This window comes from Lucilia cuprina, chromosome 3 (genome assembly GCF_022045245.1).
Source record: "Lucilia cuprina isolate Lc7/37 chromosome 3, ASM2204524v1, whole genome shotgun sequence".
NCBI classification, from domain to species: domain Eukaryota; kingdom Metazoa; phylum Arthropoda; class Insecta; order Diptera; family Calliphoridae; genus Lucilia; species Lucilia cuprina.
Genome location: NC_060951.1, coordinates 50,283,319 through 50,304,438, shown reverse-complemented (window position 1 = coordinate 50,304,438; position 21,120 = coordinate 50,283,319). Strand labels below are relative to the sequence as shown.

General features: G+C 27.2%; 1 long non-coding RNA gene across 1 annotated transcript in view; it reads right to left on the bottom strand.

Moving 5' to 3' along the window:
* Window positions 1-9,523, bottom strand: part of LOC124418683 — a 220,554-nt gene extending 211,031 nt beyond the window's left edge. Inside the window, exon 1 of the long non-coding RNA XR_006940140.1 lies at window positions 9,332-9,523. This is a non-coding gene — a long non-coding RNA (uncharacterized LOC124418683). The remainder of the gene's footprint in view (window positions 1-9,331) is intronic.
* Between the last annotated feature and the right edge of the window lie 11,597 nt (window positions 9,524-21,120).

The window sequence follows — 21,120 nt, the reverse complement described above, 5'->3', positions numbered from 1 at the left end:
TTTTTGGTAGGAAATATAAGTGATCACAGATTTCGCTTGTTTTTGCTGTATCTCTTATAGTTTTCGAGAAAAATGGACTTTTATGTTTTCACTCAAAATATTGGTTTTGGTAGGAAATATAAGTGATTACAGATTTCGCTTGTTTTTGCTGTATCTCTTATAGTTTTCGAGAAAAATGGACTTTTATGTTTTCACTCAAAATATCGGTTTTTGGTAGGAAATATAAGTGATCACAGATTTCGCTTGTTTTTGCTGTATCTCTTATTGTTTCAGAAGAAATTGGACTTTTATGTTTTCATTAAAAATATCGGTTTTTGGTAGAAAAATAAAAAATCACAAAATTCGCTTGTTTTTGCTGTATCACTTATAGTTTTCGAGAAAAATGGACTTTTATGTTTTCACACAAAATATTGGTTTTTGGTAGGAAATATAAGTGATCACAAGATTCGCTGGTTTTTGCTGTATCTCTTATAGTTTTCGAGAAAAATTTACTTATATGTTTTAACTAAAAATATTTTGGTGGGAAGTATAAGTGATCACAGATTTCGCTTGTTTTTGCTGTATCTCTTATTGTTTTCGAGAAAAATGTACTTTTATGTTTTCACTCAAAATATCGGTTTTTGGTAGGAAATATAAGTGATCACAGGATTCGCTGGTTTTTGCTGTATCTCTTATAGTTTTCGAGAAAAATTTACTTATATGTTTTAACTAAAAATATTTTGGTGGGAAGTATAAGTGATCACAGGATTCGCTTGTTTTTGCTGTATCTCTTATTGTTTTCGAGAAAAATGTACTTTTATGTTTTCACTCAAAACATCGGTTTTTGGTAGGAAATATAAGTGATCACAGGATTAACTTGTTTTTCTGTATCTCTTATAGTTTTCGAGAAAAATGGACTTTTATGTTTTCACTCAAAATATCGGTTTTTGGTAGGAAATATAAGTGATCACAGGATTAGCATGTTTTTGCTGTATCTCTTATAGTTTTCGAGAAAAATGGGCTTTTATGTTTTCACTCAAAATATCGGTTTTTGGTAGGAAATATAAGTGATCACAGATTTCGCTTGTTTTTGCTGTATCTCTTATAGTTTTCGAGAAAAATGGACTTTTATGTTTTCACTCAAAATATCGGATTTTGGTAGGAAATATAAGTGATCACAGATTTTACTTGTTTTTGTTGTATCTCTTATAGTTTTAGAGAAAAATGGACTTTTCTGTTTTCACTCAAAATATCGATTTTTGGTAGGAAATATAAGTGATCACAGATTTTGCTTGTTTTGGCTGTATATCTTATAGTTTTTGAGAAAAAAGGACTTTTATGTTTTCACTCGCAATATCGGTTTTTGGTAGGAAATATAAGTGATCACAGGTTTCGCTTGTTTTTGCTGTATCTCTTATAGTTTTCGAGAAAAATTGACTTTTATGTTTTCACTCAAAATATAATTTTTTGGTGGGAAATACAAGTGGTCACAGATTTCGCTTGTTTTTGCTGTATCTCCTATGGTTTTCGAAAAAAAGGACTTTTATGTTTTCACTCAAAATATTCGTTTTTGGTAGGATCACAGATTTCCCTTGTTTTTCCTGCATCCCTTATAGTTTTCGAGAAAAATTTACTTTATTGTTTTCACTAAAAATATCGGTTTTTGGTAGAAAATATAAGAGATCACAGACTTCACTTGTTTCTGCTATATCTCTTTTAGTTTTCGAGAAAATTGGACTTTTATGTTAACACTCAAAATAATGGACTTTTATGGTACATTGTGCATATGTATTTAAAAAAAAGCATGTGGTATCTTATGCTTGTCATAATATGAATCTGTTTTTGGAAAATTTGCTCTGCTCTGGTAAATTGTTCAAGACACACTTAAAATTTATTTACATTTTAAGGATGTACGATGTCGTGTCCTGGCAGTTTATTTTGTGTGTATGAGGGTATTTTAAATTTCATTTGATAGTAAAAATAAAAATTTTAAAATTTCAACAGTATTCGCTTACAAAATATAGTTGTTAGTTTAAGTTATTAATTAAAAAGAATATTAAAACAAAGCTCTAAGATAAGTGTTTTATGTTCTTTAAAGTCTTATTTATAAATACAATAAAGTCCTAATTTCCATCTAAAAGAAATTAATATTAAAATTGTAAAACTGTGCAGTTATGCATATTAACCTCATGCTGTCGTTTTACCTCGAATTGAGGTTATGTTTTATTGGTGGAGACCATAGAATACTTAAACGTTTATATCCTTATGGAGACCATTAAACCTCAACTGTTTTAAAGCTTGTAAAGACCATTAAACCTCAAATGTGTATACCCTGGAGGAGTCCATTAAATCTCTTTACTTTACTGGTAGAGTACCATTAAAAAACACAAATGTTTTCTTATGTGTTTAAAAGTTTCCAGCTTCCTATATGAATTTATATATAGGTCGAATTTGAGGATTTCCTTTAAATCAGCTTCCTATATGAAGTTATATAGGTCGAATTTGAGGATTTCCCTTAAATCAACGTAGTTTACTCAGTCATTTTTTATAATCAAATAAAATATTAAAAAAAAATAATAATAATAGGTTACATCACTTTATTCTATAACAATGAAAATTATATGTTCACTTTTTTCAAGTTTCTCAACATTTTCACTTAGAAGTTCGGTATTATATTAATTAAACTAAAGCTAAACTCAGTCCATGAGTTGTCGTTTATTTATATCATTTTTAGATACTTTTTTTAGAAAAAGTTCGAAACTTTTGTTTCGGAGCATTAATTTCGAGGGTAAATTTTGAGACACCCATTTTTTATAACTCTTATAATTGATCATAATTAAAATAAATCATATAACTTTTTTGATTTAATGAACGTTAATTTTTATAGAATATATTCTTTCTACAATATAAATAATTAATATCTCAGACAAATTTTAGAACTTGTTCTAAAAACTACTAGTTCTAGAACGAGTGAAAACAGAACCAATTCAGATTCTGCCTTGGAACTAGTAGTGCCGCCATTACTTTTGTAACAAGTTCCTTAGAATATTGTTGTGGTTCTTAAATACTTCTAAATAGTTTTCAAGGAACTTTCTCTGAAACTAATTATACATTGCTACTGCACTGGTTCAATGGAACGCATACTAGTTCCGAAACAACTTTTTGGAATCAATTGAAAAAAATTTAAAAAAAAATAAAAATTTATAAATTTATAAATAGAAAACGCGTTCAAATGTATATTTTTGCATTCCACTGAATTACAAGATATTAAAGAGCTCCCTAATTAAATAGTATATCCTTACAAAAAATATTTTAAAAAATTAGAGGTGCAGAAGAATTATAGAAAATTTTACGTTAGAAATGTGTATGTATGTAAGTTTTGTAAAAAAACTTTGGTACAATAGTAAAAATTCCTCAACAGTTTCTCAAAATTGCTCCTAATCTTAATAATTTCAAAAAAGAAATATTTATTTTTACGTTCTCTAAAGCTTCCCTGAAACTAGTTCCGATGTTGAAAAATTCAAACAAAAATCATTGATTAAAGAACTAGTTCCAGAAGCGTTCCAAAGAACGAGTGTCGACTCCACAACGCTTCCGAAGGTGACAATTTCGAACAAAAATCATTGTTAATATTTACAATGGAGAAATTTTATATTTTATTAAATATAACATTTCAATATTATTTTTAATTTGTTGAGTTTTTTGAAAATTTTAATATATTTAATAATATAATTTATGGTTACTTTATTATTTTATTTAACAAACTGTGAATGTAAACTTTTCCATTTTATTCAAAATACCACTTTATATGTAGTATAATTTATAATCACTAGTTAAATCAATTAATATTTTTTTTTTTAAATATGTTAATTAACAAACAATAAAAGCAGTATGCCAGTGAAAAAGAATATAAAGCGAAAGAAAATTTAATAAATTAAATCAAACTATTAAAGTGATAATCGTATCCTTACACGTTAATTTTAATTCAAATTTATTATGGATATATATGTATATTACAACATTTCAAATTAATTATTACAACATTATTATCAGTTGTCCAAAAGTCAGTTGGTTAGAGTGAAAAAAGTTTTCAAGGTACTTAACTATACCTGCCGCCAGTATTTGGTTTAAGAGGTTTTGTTAACCGCACTTAGTTGTATGTAGTTCCCATTATACACATGTTGTTAACAGTTTAACCTGACATTCATGTGGTTAAATGTATTAAAATAGTAGTAATTCCCGTGTAGCTTTTATCTGTTCGTAACAACTGGCAGACAGGCCGATAGTAAAACTATTTCATTCATATTAATTTCTGTGCTGCGGTTTAAGGGAAAAACATTTTTTTAAGTGAAATTATTTTTAGTAAGAACAAGAGTTAGATTTAAAAAAAAAGTTGATGTAAAATGCAAAGTTAGATAAGTCTAAAACAAGCACCGGCCAGGTTAGGATTGCAATTTAAAAAAAATGTATAATTCAGTTTGGAGGAGTTCATATGGGGCCTAGGGTCAAACGAGGCCCGATCATTACAAAAATAGGTAGTGTCATTTAAAGTTTATATAACTAAGTTTTGCCAGGTTTTGTTGCTATAATAGAACATTTAACGTAATTATGTGCCTAAAGGCTCTATTAGGGGGTTACGGTTGTATGGGAGCTAGGCGAAATAATAGACCGATTTCAACCATTTTTAATAGCGTTCGTCCTTGGACCAAGAGAAGTGAATCAAACTACCTCCCATTCCCCACTCATAGGGTCAAATGAGGCCCGATCATTACAAAAATAGAAAGTGTCATTTAAAGTTTATAAAACTAAGTTTTGCGGGTTTTGTTGCTATAATAGAACATTTAACGTTATTATGAGCCCAAAGGTTCTATTAGGGACTTACGGTTGCGTGGGAGCTAGGCGAAATATAGACCGATTTCAACCATTTTTAATAGCGTTCGTCCTTGGACCAAGAGAAGTGAATCAAACTCCCCACTATAGTGATGCAGGGTTTAAAAATTTTACAAGCACATTGTTTTTTATTTCAATAAAATGATTTTAGAACAAGCATTACAAACGTTTTCGATCTTATTGAGGTGCAAAGCAACATAGTGATCTACACATTAGAGAAGCGGAACAGAACAGATAAAACCTTTATGAATAGATAAGCCGAAGTATAATCGGCCTTCTACAGATTTTTAATCCCCACTTCTTTGAAATCTGTTCAATGAAAATGATTTTTCTCGTTTTAACGGAATGACTGATGGATAAACCTGAACCGGGGAACTTAATTAGTTAGTAATCGGGAAATAATAATTATTCGATTAATTGGAATTTTGTTTTTTTTGCTTATAACTTCATTGAAACACATTTCCTTAATATAGCTTCCTTTATTTTTTGTGAAACCCTATAAAAATTAAAAGCCTTGTAAATTATAAAACCTGAGCCAGATATTAATAAAAAATTGGTTTATAAATTAAAATCTAATTACCTTAAAAAAAGTTATTCCTAATAAATATAATTTATTGCAGTTGAATATTTTTTTATTTTTATTTTTTTTTTTGTGCCTCCTAAAACCTATTTATACTTAGTTTATCTAATCTAAATTAGCAATAACAGAAATGGGTTTTAACTTATTATTAAACACACATACCCACACAAAAAGAAATTGTTATTTAAAACAAAAATTAAATAGAAAACAATGTTACTCATTTAAAGAAAGCAAAAAACAAGCTACGTGATTTGAAATGCGTCTTACTTTATTTCGAAGTATTTTGCAAAATTTACTTTTCTTTAACAACAAAATACGCAGAAAAAATTATTTTAAATCAAAAGTTCTTTTGAATCAATTATACTGTAATGATAAACAAAATAAAATGTTAAATAAAAAAAATAAACAAAAACTTTACTTATCAGTTACTGACCTTATACAACATAATTATAATTAGTATCATAAATACAAAAACAAGCATAAGTATGTCATCTATACAAACATACACTTCGGCTACCCATCCCGTAACCTGTTGAGTTTGTTTTTATTAAATTTAAACGCATTTTAAATGAGTTTATTACACCCAACTTCACCGACTATTGAGAGGGTATTATGTGTTTGTGCTAAGGTTTGTAATATTCTATTGACAACTGTTTAACATTGACATATGTATCTTAGACATTAGAACGATTTAGGAATGCTGACAAGTCTGACTGTTTGAAAAACTAGGAAACTGTTCACTAGATATTAAGCCGGCTTTACACGATAACACAAGTAATATGATCTGTCAAAATTTTGTGTAGAAGAGTACGAATGGGATCGTCTAAACACAATATGTAATGAAACAACCATCCCACATTGAGAGAGGATACAGATGGAAAATTTGACAGTCGTATGGCTCTCTTCATTTTTTGAAATGATTCAAAAAACAAGCAGGTCGCATTTGATCAGGGATGTATTTTCATGTAAACACATCTTACATTGTTATTGTTTTATACGAATCGTGAAAACACAAAATATATAAATTAAACTACTTTTATTCTCTTTTTTGTAATACGGATGGAATTTCATTTTAGTTTTTCATTAGACTTTACGTACGTAAAGTCTGATCGTGTGAAGTGCCCTTTATCGAGGAATTAAAATGCTTACTTCAATTAATTGTAAAGAAAGTGCGAATGTAATTATTATAAATTAAAGAGAACCTGTGTAAGTTAACCTAATGGAAGAAAAAGCGTTCGACACAACAAGATTGAAATTAAAACAAGTAAGAATTTGTAGTCGGGCGAGGCCGACCCTAATTACTTGTCTCAAAAATATTTAAGTCAATTCTTGTGGACATTTAAGTTAAATTTTCATAGGGGCTGTTTTTTTAGTTGTATGGGGGCTAAATCATTTTAGGACCAATATTCCAGCACAAACCCAATATAGCCTCCCCACTAAAGTGGTGTAGGTTATAAACATGGGTGACTGCAACTAGAGCATTAGTCCGTAGTATGTATGTATATTAAGTGGATATTCATGTTTCCGGCGATTCAGAGGAATGCAAATTTGCATAGAATATATTGATACACTTTCTGTGTAACACTATATGTTATTTGCTTTCAACATTTTAATTTGCTGATTTAGAGTATCTAATGGTCGGATATTCTGAATCGAGCTAAGAAATGTGCGACACCATGTATTTCTGTTGCTGTTTTTTTTTTTTTTTGAACAACAACAATAAATAAAATATACTAATAACTACAAAAAACAAAACTTAAGTAAACATTGAGTGTTTTTGTTTATATTTACAAAATTGCCTTTGTTATTACTTTTTTGTTGTTTATTTATTTATTTTATTATTTTTTTTTTTTTGCTACAATTATTATCAATGATAAGTTCACTCTTTTTTCCATTTTTTTTTTTTGTTTTTTAAATATACATTTAAAGGTTTTATGACTTTATTATTGTTGTTGACATTTTATGATGTTTGCGTTAAATTTACATACTTAAATACAACTGAGTGTAACAACAACAATAACAATTAAATATTATAGGATAGAATGACAACTGACTAAATGTCTGTCTACTCATGTGCGGACTATCTGTTTATGAATGTTAGTTTCAATTTGCAAATATGCACAACAAAAAAACTATTTTACTGGGTCAAAAACAAAATTTACATATGAAAAAAGAGAATAAAATCTATGTACCTACTAGTAGTGGTAGTAAAATTTTTTTAGGAATCACATTTTTGTTATCAATAAACAAATAACTGCCTTAAGCTGCTAGTATAACAATATTTAGAATATTGTTTATTATCAGTATCTTTTAGAGACAATGATTTATAACAGTTTGTCAATAGTTATTAAATATTACTACAGTGTTAATACTGAATGATATTAGAAATTTAAAACATGTACAACATGTTAATATGAAAAAGCAGCCAATTTGTTGGAATTTGTTAAAAGGATTTAGTTAGAAATTGGGGATTTTTGACTCTGTCCATTGTAATTCTATTAAGAGCGTTTTATAATACTTTAACTCAACAATACTTTCTCTATAAAAGCTATATTTTACTTAATAATTTCATACGATCGACCTCATATATCTTTTTATTATTTTAACAATGCCACAAATCAAGTAATGTAGTATGATAATATCATAAAAATACGTTTTTCTCTTTTTAATTTTTTGGGGCCTCCAAATATGTTTGTACCTAGAGACCTCGACTGTCCTGCCTTCTGTAATACTGATTGGAAAACAAACTTCATCTAGGAAATTAAATTCTGGACATTGGATCATAATATTTTTGTAGAGATCTATATAACATTTTTCTTGTAAAGGATCAACTATAGTAGTGATATGCCTAGTATGTAGGTGTATTTCTTTGAATCATATAAAAATAGAATTTCGATAGAATAGTCATAATTATTACTTATACTTATCATGTTAGTGATTATTTTTTCATTATTATTATTTATTATTTTCGATAGAAACCGTTATTTTATTCATACATACAAACATATACATACATACTTATATGTACCTCTCAGCATTAGTTTTTATCTAATAGGTACTCTACTAAATTCCAAAACTAGTAAAAAAGTTCCTTTCCAGATAAGAGATAATATGAAGCTTCATAAATTCCTAGAGATCTCTGGTGGCTTATTTTAGTGTATATATGTAATTACTGCGTATGCATTTAGTTAAAATTTAGAATTTTTCTTTTGTTTTTTTACAGTTCTTATCAATTGTTTATCTTAATTTTGTTTTGATTTTGCAAGAAAAAAGAGGAAAACATGATAATTTCACACAAAATAAATAGGTACAATATTGTTATCAATCTTTTTTCGCCTTCACTCCTTGCTCTTCTTTTTTTTTTTCTTTGTCATTATTAAGCAAAAACAATTCGATATGAAGAAAAATAAACAAACAAAAATGCAATTAAGACAGTAAGAATCGTCCACAGTATCATATTATTTATTTTTAATATACGTAAGTATATGTAAGTATGTATGTGTGTACATATGTATGTACTCCGAAAATCAAGAATTAAAAATACATTGAAGATAACTCCAGATTGTCGGAGAATATTAGAAATTCTAAATGATCTTCAACTTGATAAAAAAAACTGCACCTTTTCACATATTGAATAATTTTTTGGTAACACACAATGTTATTCAAATCAAAAAAGCAAAAAACAATAACAACAATTACCTATGTATGTAGCAATTTAACAAATTAACCTAAAAACTAACAACATTCTGATATTTAAAACTTCTGCTTTTAGTACCTATTTATTTTTTATTTTCACACTATAATTCGTAAATTCCAAAATTTTTATCATTATTATTAAGATGATTATTACATTTATCAATGAAAAAGTAAAAAAACACTCACCCCACTTCCAAAAGTGTGTAAACAAGTAACGGTTAATCTCATTGCTTCTCCTTCTTTTATTTCTATGCACTCTCATCAAACAACAACAAAACACTAACAAAAAAGCTTTACTTAAAAAGAAAAAAAGAAAAACAACAACAAAACAACACTAAATTTTTTCATTGCATTTTTTTCTCTTCATAATTTACAATTTTAAACACTTTTTAAACAAATATTATTGGATTTTTTAACAAAAATATTTAATAAACACAACAATTAACACTTTATTTAAGTTTTTTTTAATTATTTATTTATATAAAAGCATTTTTACTATTAACAAACGATTTAAATTAGACCGACACTTAAAGACGCTTCTACTTTAGTCAAAGGTTAATGGAGAACTAGTTAATGTCAAGCTGCAAATGACCAACAAGGAAAATAGAAAATTTAAAGTAAATAGAAAGAATGAAGTGAAAGGGGGAGAATAAATTTAAGTAAATAAAACAAAATTTGTTATTTTTTAAGAAAATGGTATTATTAAAAAAATTAATAAAATTAAATTACATAAATTAGAGTTTAAAAGTTTTATTTTTTTATTTATTTTAGTCTGCTAATGCACACGGGTACAGCCTGGGTTGGGATGGGTTGAAGTCATTCTATATATCCAAAATTATGAGTTGTTGAGGATTCCAATAATGAGGATTAACAATAAATACGTAGCTTAAAATAATCTGATTTAAGGAGTGAGATCGAAAAATTCTTAACACGCGTTTTTCATTACATTTTTCAACCAAAGTATTATTTGATATTTTTTTTGATCAAGTTACCTTTGAAAAACATGTCAGTTATTATGTGTAATGTCAATTATATTAATTTTTTTGTTAATCTGATTAAAATGAGTGACCAGAAAAAAGTGCGTACTGAAATTATTAAATATTTTCAACTAAACCCAACTTGGTCTTACAAAAAGTTGGCCAAGCATACAAAGGTCTGCCGTCAAACTGTTTCCAATGTTATTAAACAGTACCGGGAGAACTTGTCAGTTGATAGAAAACCTGGTTCAAGTAGAAGGAATGGTCCACATGATGTTTCTAAAGCCAAAAAAATAGAACGTATTTTCAAAAGAGCTCCCAACACATCCGGTAGGAAAGCAGCTCGGTTAGCTCAGTGCTCGGACTATTTGGTACGAAAAGTTAAAGCTAATGCAGGTTTAAAAACATACAAGGCTCAAAAAGTTCCTGACAGGAACGCTGCTAAAAATTTAGAGGCCAAAAACAGTGCACGGAAATTGAAGTCAAGTTTTATAAAAAATATTCTTGCTGCATAATGGATAACGAAACGTATGTTCTGGCAGATTTTTCGCAACTTCCAGGTCAAAAGTTTTATGTTGCTGATGCTCGAGGGAATGTTGAAGAAAAGTTTAGGACCCAAAAGCAGACAAAATTTCCCAGAAAGTTCTTGGTATGGCAAGCAATATGCAGTTGCGGCAAAAGAAGCCAATCATTTGTTACAACGGGCTCTATAAATACCGAAATTTACATCAAGGAATGTTTACAAAAAAGGCTGCTTCCATTCATAAGACTTCATAATGTGTCCACTTATTTTTGGCCTGACTTGGCATCCTGTCACTATGGTAAACAAGCCCTTGAGTGGTACAAGAACAATAATGTGGTATTTGTGCCAAGAGAGGCAAATCCTCCAAACTGCCCGGAGCTAAGGCCAGTGGAGAGATATTGGGCTTTTGTTAAAAGAGAATTGAAGAGTACAAAAAAGGTGTCGAAAAGTGTGGTAGATTTTAAACGGAGATGGCCTACATGTTCGAGCAAAGTGACGGAAAGCACTATAAAAACGTTAATGGAAGGGTTTCCGAAAAGGGTTCAAAATTTCATCACTAGTGATTAAAACTATAAAAATATTTTTTTTTTTGTAAATTGTAATAATAATTTGAATCAAATAAAAAAAAAATAAAGCTGTAAGTTTAGTGGTTTCTTTTTTATAAACATATATGTATGTTAAGAATTTTTCGATCTCACTCCTTAGTTACACAATTTAATAATTTTTCTTCCTTATAGAAGCGACTGCAATTAGATTATGTTGGCACACCCCTTTTCAAAAAATGTATGCTATTGTACGAACTCAATTTAACATTATTTACATATCTCCAAGCTGCTGGAACAGAAAGAGATGTATACGTCATGATAATCTTCTACAATCTTGGTATGCCGGATCTTTAAACTGAATGTGTCAAGGAAATCCGTAGACAACAGGTCAACTGCTGGAACAGAAAGAGATGTATACGTCATGATAATCTTTTCCAATCTTGGTATGCCGCATCTTTAAACTGAATGTGTCAAGGAAACCAGTAGACAACAGGTCAGAGATTGACTTTTTCTTGTCCCGGAGTACATAAGGTGGTTGTGATTAAAACTGAACTCGCGGAAAGAAAATATTTGTTTGGAAACACATGCACGGTGATGATGTCTATATTTCTGGATAGGTTTTTTGTTGTTGCTAAGGCAATAGATTCCCCTCAGAGGATTGACTGTATGCCTAAAGTGAATTTGTTGGAAACTTTTTGTGTATAAATGTGTTATATTTTTGTACATCAGATGTTAGGCAAAAAAGCAGCATTATACATCCCAGCAATACGACAAGACAGTCCCGATCTGACCATTTAACCTACCACTTGTGGTGGGACCTAGCCACCTGACTACCCAGGTGACCAACCATTTTAACATGGGCTTGTCCTACGAGGAAGTCAATCGTCACTCTACACCCTACAAAGAGACGATTGCCTCCGCTCTCGCTTACAATGGGGACACTAAAGTGACGACTGTCTTCATTCTCGTTTACAAAGAGTTTATTTGTGACGAAAGACCAAAAACATACGAATTGGAGTCAGTCAGTTGGTAAGATATTAATGTAAATAAAATTTAAAAATTTCAAGTGGCTACTCTCTAGAATACTATGGGTCAATAATGTGAAAGATATAAATTTGAGTCAACCAGATGGTGGCATATTAGTAGAAAGTAATAATTATTTCTCCAAAAGACGGGTAAAATAACTACTTTCAAAAGTACAACAAAAAAAAAACTACTTTTAAGAGTATGTATAATCTCTATATTACTTGAGGACAGTAAAGAGACGACAGTCTCCGCTCCCGCTTACAAAGAGGACACTAAAGTGACGACTGTCTTCATTCTCGATTACAAAGGGTACATTCGTGACGAATGACCCAAAACATACGAATTACGATCATCCAGGTGGTTAACTATTAGTGGAAATTACTGTCTTTTTTGTATGCATTGACGAACTGCTGGGAAGAGATTAGATAGCTCGTGCATTTGCGTACAGTTCTTGTACATAGACCGGCAAAACTATGAACAAAAGTTGCAATATAAGAAACACAATGGGGCGGTGGTGAACAGTCGAACATATCAACCAGTGGTTGTAAAAGTACAAGTAAAGCGCTCATTAATAACTGCTTCATTTGGGAATCGAAGCAATCAACTTCGTCAACTAGACTTTACAGCTAACCTACCAGAGGACACATCCTTAACTAACTAATTAAAATCTGCATTATTTTTAAAAACTTTTATGGAAATACTTAAACATTTTTTTGTTTTAGAAAATTTAAAATGTAAAAAAATCGAAATTATTAAGTAAATTAATGCAAACAAGGCATAACTTGAAAACAGTTGTACGAAGTAATACACTTGATTGGTGCTAGGAGACCTAATTCTGTCAAAAGTTTACCAACAAATACAAGGCGATCGTCCTTAAGAAATAAATGACTTAGAACTTAATTAAGATTGATGTAAAAGTTGTATAACAAGTTTACTATAAACTATAAATAAAGTCGAAGTTTTTTTTTAAATTTTTGTCCACTTTTTGTTTAACCCTGGGCTTTATGAAGGTGTAAAATTCAAAAACAACCAACGCGAGAGTTGTTCCCTGACTTTGACCTAAATTAGGACTGATGTAAAAGTTGTATACAAGTTTAACATGTAAATAAAGTCGAAGTAGTTCAAAATTTAGTTTTTGTCAATTTGTGGTTTAACTTTGGGCTTTCTACAGCTCTAAAAGTCTAAAGCATTTTTAAACACACTTAACTTATTTTCTGAATTTTTATTTTTCCCTGCGTATAGGTTATATTTTGAAAATATTATTATATAATTTGATACAAATGTTTTGCTGTGTCTTTCGAACATACTGTATAAATCTAAAACCAGTTTGTTGTTCTTATACTTTATTAAAAGAAGTATTCCATGATTTCTTACTCTTACTACACACTATTGCCCAGACGTTGATGTACAAGTGGATAAGTCCATTTACAGGACTAATTAATGTGTTTATAATAGCAATTCGCTTTTTTTTATTTATTTCTATTTATTGTTTTGAGTAATTATCACGTTTGCATACCACAGCAAAAGTACCTACATGTTTTAAGTAAAATTTCTATAAAAAGTTACGCTTGCGTACTAAGCTAACGATTTACAAATTAATTTCTCTTTTTTTCTGACAAAAACTAAAGTATAAAGAGTTTTTTCTTACACAAATAAAACAATAAACTAATTTCAAATTATTTTTAAATATTTATTTATTTATTTTTATTAAATTTAATTAATTTATAATTTATATCACTTTGCTCTTATATATTAGCCATAAATGTAGTTCATGGGTATGTTTTTTTCATGTATGTATGGTTTTAAATATGATGTTTTATAATGTTTAAATTTGAATTATAATATGATGTACGACATAAAAAATATGCAATTCGTTATCTAAGTTTACATATAAAGATCTTTAGATAAATTGATGTATAATGTATATGATTTTGTTTTAAAACTAATGTATTTTTAAAAATAAATAAAATCTAAACAAATTAAAAAATATAAATATGTATGTATAATCAAGTGTAAAATTTAAATTTAAAAATAATTACAATAATGAATGTATAAAATGTTATGTATTTTTTAGATTTCTTTAAAGACGTTTTATCAGTTTTATCAGACGAATTGTTGCTTGAGATTTGTATTTTTTTTTTTTTTTTTGCTTTAAAGTATGAATATGAAGTGGGTTGTGTTGATTGGTTGGTTGCACTTGTTTTTAATTTATTGTTTGAATTTTCTTTCTTTTTTTTAATTTAATACTAAAATATATTTTATCTATATATTTTGTGGGTTTTTTTAATTATTAAATAGTTTTATAGTTTTTTAAGGGGTACTTTTATTTGTTTGTTTGTTTGTTTCAGCGTAGAGAAAATAGACATTTGATTTTAAATATTTTTGTTTGTTAATTTAAATATATAAATATATTTTGTTGTTAAATACAGTTTTTTGTTTTGTTTTAAATATAAACATATACATAGAGTTATTATTTGCTTAAATAATAAATTAAAACAGGATATAGGTTACAGATTTTTGAAATCGTTTGTTTGTTAAAGTATTTTTTCATCATATTACTTTATGTTTTTAAAAACTTGCTTTTTATATTTCTTTTAAGAGAATTATTGATTTCTTTTTTAATTTTAAAATAATTCAAATAATATTATTTCAATATTGTAAAATGACAATTGTTTTTTGCATGGAAATTATTTTAGAAATATGAGGAATGTTTTGAAATCAGGGATTTTTAAAATAATTATATTTGAATTATTTTAAAATAAATATAATTTCTTTAATTTATAGTTTAAAGTTGAAAAGGTTTTAGTTGAAATTGTTTTTTTTTATATCTTGCATTTTGCTTTTGTAAATTTTTATTTCTCTAGTTTTATTTTTCATTTTTTTTTCTTTAGTTGTTGTTGGTATTTTTTTAATCTTTTCGATAAAAATAGATAAAACGTGCAATTCATTTTCAAGTGCATTTTAAATTAATTTTAAACTGCAGCGTAAAATAAACAGTTATTTTGAAATCAAGTTTAAAATAGGTAAAATCTCATATTCATAAAGCTATTAATCGTTTATTTATAATTTTTTATTCACTTTTTCCTATAATTAATCATAAATAACTTTATTAACCGTTTATGAAAATTTAATGAAATTTAAAAGAATTTATTTTCGATTTGTTTTACAAATTAACTGCATTATTCATAACAATTTATGAAAGGTTTATTGAACAAATTTTGTATGAAAAATTATCTTATAAATCTGTGATAAATTGTTATTATAGAATTCGAAACTTGATGAAATTTTTATTCAATTTATGAAAAACTTATAAAGATTAGAAAATACTATTCATTTTTAGTTTATTTTTTTTCTTCTTGATAAAAGGAAAACAAACATACAAATTCTAAATGGTTAGTTCGATGTTTAAAGAGAAAGTGTTCATAAGCTTAAGTTTTGTATTTGGGTCTCATGGGTATTTGCAAGGCACGTTTAGAAGTCTACTTTAAATTTAAAATTTAACACAATTCCATTAAATTTATTCAAGTTGTGTTAGCCTGATTAAAACTATAGACGTTTATAGTAAAAGTATTGAGTAAAAATTTGTAATTTCAAATTCATAGATCTACAGAAAATGAGATTGTTCACAAAGTTTATAGTCGTCCTGTTTTTTAGAACTATTGCTGAGTTATAGTTTTGAATTGACCTCGCGGATCTACAGCGCACGAGATCAGAAGTTCTTAAAGTGAACTATAAGTATAAGTTTAATAAAACTGCATACGACTAAAGTAAAGCACGTAGGGTAATGAATAAATTTTAACGAATTGGCAAAATAATTTCGAATACTGTAATTGATTTAAATTTGACGAATTGTAGTCTATAAAAAGCTTTCTTACAGCATCGATAACTTAAAGTTTTCGAGATATTTGCATTTGATAATTTTCTCTACAACTCCACATAATACGTATTCTGTTTTTTTTAATATTTGACAAAGAATTTATCATATGAAAGCTTTTCATATTTCATTTTTACTTGTCAAAATATAGGCTTCTAAAAAAGCTACTCGAACAAAAATAAGACAAAATTGAAACTTAAATTTTACAAATTTTCTCTTTAAACAAACTAATTAACTATTTTTAATTTTTTTGTTTAATTTCCCTCACATTTTTATCTGTTTATTTTCGCTTAACCTGCAGTTTAATTAAAACCTATTTCTATGCATAATCAATTAAGTTTTTTTTGTTCAGTTTTATACACCTTGGGCAGTATGAACTGTTAATATTATTACTTTATGTAGAAACTATTTAATTTTTATTTTTTTTTTAATTTTCTATATCAAAACGCCTGTTGCATTTCAGTTATCAATTTTTTGCAAATATTTACTTTTGCTTAATAAAAATTTTAATTTATTACAAATTTGCAAAAATAAAAACATATTTTGATTTTGTTAATAATTATTTTTGTTTGTAAGTTAAATGTTTCTTTAGTTTTATAAAAATTTTTATATTTTATTTAAGCTCATGTGTAATTTTACGTTATATATAGCAAAAGAGCAAAAACAAACAAAATTGAACAAAAATATGTTATTTAAAAATAAAAAAAAACTTTAAAAAATAGCAATAATTATTATCATATATTTAAACACTTTTGCAACATTTAATTTATGTGTATTTTATTGTTGTTGCTATAATTGCACGTTTTTATATGATTTTTTTAATATTCTAAAATTTTTTTGTTGTTTTTATCGAATTTGTTTTAATTTGTTTTTAATATTTAACTAACATTTAGAGAACATTAAACAATTTAAAGTTCTTGGCAGTTATAATGCTTTTTTATATGATTTTTGTTTTATTTAATAATTAAATTAATATTTTCATTTGTTATCAAGGCTAAAACTTTAATAAGCAGTAGTGGTTATAGTTATTAACGTATTATAATAAATGTTTTAATACCAATTGGTTTAGAAATAAAATGTGTTGCTGTTGTTTATGAGAAACAAACAAGAATCAGTTTCTAAAAATAAGAATAATACAAAAATAATTAATTAAAAATGATTAATGAAATTACGTATGCCTGGAAAATCATTTAGATTTAGATAAGAAATTCACAACTCGAAACACCTGCGATAAATGAACAAATTAAAACGAACTTTATATTTTTAATACAGTTTCTAAACGGTCAGTCTGAGTAAGAAAAAAAGGAAGTGTCGCTTAGATTTGTATCACAAAGTAAAGCATCTGCTGCATGTGAAAAACAAGTATGAATGTATAGTCGGGCGTAGCCGTCCATATGATACCCTACTCCAGTCAGTATGTATGTTAAAAATTGGGATTATTTAAAAAATTAAAGCATTTGGTTTGTTTTTTTAACTTTATTTCGGAATATTTTTAATTTTTCTTTGACAAAAAAGAGATTTTTACAAGAGGGCTCAAAGAGAAGTAGAGCAAAATATGGTCCTAGCCTTTAAAAGTGTTATTAGTGTTTGTAAGTGAATTTTGACCTTTAAGTCATTTTCTGAAGGGGAGTTTGTATGGGGGATAGGGTCAAATGAAGCCCGATCATTACAAAAATCGGTAGTGTCATTTAAACTAAGTTTTGTTAATATAATAGATCATTTAAGTTAATTATAAGCCAAAAGGCCCTATTTGGGGGGTACGGTTGTATGGGGGCTAATCGAAATAATGGACCGATTTTAACCATTTTCAATAGGCTTCGTCCTTTTCTTGAAAATCCAATTATATTGAAAATTGCGGCCTGTACCTTGCGCACAAGGTTTACATGGACAGCCAGCCAGAAGGACGGACGGACATAGCTTAATCGACTAAGAAAATTATTCTAAGCCGATTGGTACTTTAAGGTGGGTATAGGACGAATATTTTTGTATGTTACAAACATCAGCACAAACCCAATATACCCTCCTCACTAAAGTGGTGTAGGGTATAAAAAAACATCGCAACTTTATGTTTCTGATCTGATTTCTAAACAGTTATTCTGAGTTTAATAAAAATGCTTTCGCCTAGAAAGGAAGTGTTGTGAGTTCAATATAAAATTGGCATTGGGATCACATAGATTTGATTTTACTCCGATTGAAGTTGATAACATTAAGAAAGTCTGTAGTGAAAGTTTGTTTTATTTAGCATTTTGCTCCAACATTTTCTTTTTAAAATTTATCAATTTTATGCCCCGTTTATTCCTTTTCATACATATTTACTTAAACATTAATATGTTTCGATTTACATAATTTTACATTTTAATTATTTTTGTATTAATACATTTTATTGTTTTTTATGTATTTTTATATTTTTTGATACTGCTTTTTAAACTGTTTCAGCCTTTTTTTGTCAAGTCAAGCTAGCAGCAGCCTTTTTAGTTTTTTACTTTAAAATCAAAGTTTAAGGTTAAACATGAAATTTTGTTAAACAAAAATATATAAATTATAAAATAATGAGATCAAAAAATATTAAAATAGTATACGAAAAAGTAGTCATTTAGTGAAGTTTATCATTCCAATTTGTTATATAATTTTATAAGAAAGTGGAAAGTGAAATATCTAAGATTTATTCTGTAAATCCTTTCAACTTCGACTTTGTTTTTTATTATAAATTGGAATTGATTTACAAAAATTTGTGAAAATTACTAAGGCTAAGTTTTATATATAAAAAAACAATATGAAATTTTTAAAACATTTCGTAAAATTTCTTTTCTAATATATTTTCACAAAACCAGAATTTTTAGATATTTCAAATTCCAGAACGTAAGTAATTTATAACATAACGTTAGCAAAATTGCATCACAGTTTGATTTTATATGTAATTTTGTAATAGTTTTTCTTAATTTTGTATACTTAAAGAAAATTTCGTAGGCAAATTACAAAGGAAACAATTTGTAATTTTGCTGACGTTTATAACAAGTTTAAGATTTTTAGGTTTTATTTTATATTTTTAACCTTAAACTTTAATTTCAATAATTTTTCTTATATTATTCATTTATTTAATACCAATTACATTTTTTTGAACCGCCTCGCAAGCAGTTTTTATGAAATTTGAATTCTTTGTCTTTTTTCCTTTTAAGAAATTTCATTTTCTTTTAAATAAGTACAATTTTTTATTTTCAATTTTCTTCTGATTTATTTCTTTTCATTTGAAACAATTTTGTGTTTTTTTTTTATTTGGGAGTGAGGGTGGGTTTACACAAAAAGAAAAAAAACTGCTTGCTAATTGTGTAATTACTAATTTATAATACATTATTTAAAAAAATTGTTAAACTTTAAAATTTGTTTTAACTATTTATTAAATTTATAGATTTCTTAAATTTATAAATAAATTAAAGTTTTTTATACTTTAAATAACTAATGGGCATTTAGTGTATTTGAGTATATGAAATGTATTGATTGTATGTGTATGTGTTCTGTTATTTAATTTTTTTGAAGAAAGACATTTAAAGAAAAAGAATAAGAGAAGAATTGGTAATTCATGTGTAATAGATAATTTTGAAAAATTATTTAAACACATTTTTTTTTAAACTCTGACTTGCATGCCATTTAAACTACATTAAGAACTTTATTTATAATGACACGGGCATTGACAATTTTAAAAGTATTTTTTTAGGATATGAAGAACTAAATAACTGTTCGAAATTTTAATCTTAAAATGGACCAGTCTTTGCTATTAAATGAACTATGTAATAGTCAATGTATTTAGTTTATTAACCAATCTATCGGCTAAGTAGTTTGTTGACTAGTCTATGAACTCACCTATGAAATAGTTATTGAATTAGTATATGTAATAGTCTATGCAGTTGACTATCAACATGTATATGGACTTTTCTATGAACTAATCTACTGACTAGTTATGGACTAGTTCATATACCAATTTATGGACTAATATAGTCTATTGAATAATTATGTATAGTCTATGAACTGGCTTGTACACTAGCCTTATCCATTCATTATTCAATAATCTATTGGACGAGTCTATGAACTAATCTATACCTTTTTATATATCCATTAGTGGCTAGTCTGTAGACTAGTCCATTAACTGTTCTATTGGCTAGGATTAGTGCAAATTTAATGATTGGATTAGTAGACTGGTAAAACGATGTATCCATAATTAACCAGTCTATGGGCTAGTCTATGCTTTTATGTATCTACTAGTCTGTAGAGAAGTACATTGACTGGTTTATGAACTATTTTTTGGACTGTCGCCTAATCTAGTGAACAAGCTATAGAGTGCTGATTAGACCTTGTACTAGTATACTGATTAGTCCTTGCACTTGTCTATTGATTAGTCCATGTGATAGTCTGTTCATTAGTTCATTTAGTTAACTACTGACCAGCCTTTGTAGAAAGTAAACATATGATTACAGTAAAAAATATTTAAAATATTGCTGTAGTACCTACTGCTATATATTTCTTTTTCAATAAAGCTGAAAAAACTATTATATTACTGAATTTGAGAGACCCTAATCACAACCTTAGTATAGTTTAAAGGTTTTTTGCTACTAACTGCAAAATTATGGGGTTTTAGAATTTGTCCATTATTTTTTTTAAATAAATAAATCTATTACAAATTGAATTACCAAATTTTCAAAAATTTAAAACATTTATAAAAGTGTTCGAATAAAATAGTTAAAAGAAAAACAAATTAAAAATTAATTAAAAAAAAAACATTGAGCAAATTTTTACAATAACCTTTTGAAGGTGTATCTCACTTTAGGCAATAGGTACAAACCGGAAAAAATCAATATTTTTTCAAATAAAGCAGATTTTTTTAATGAAAAACATTAACAAAAGGCCCTTAAATAAAACCAAAAACAAATTATAACAAAATTGTTTAAAATGTAAGGAAATACTATGAGTATTTGAAGAAAATGTAAAATGAAAAATTGTGTATTTAAAAATAAAATTGTTTTTATTGTACAACAATC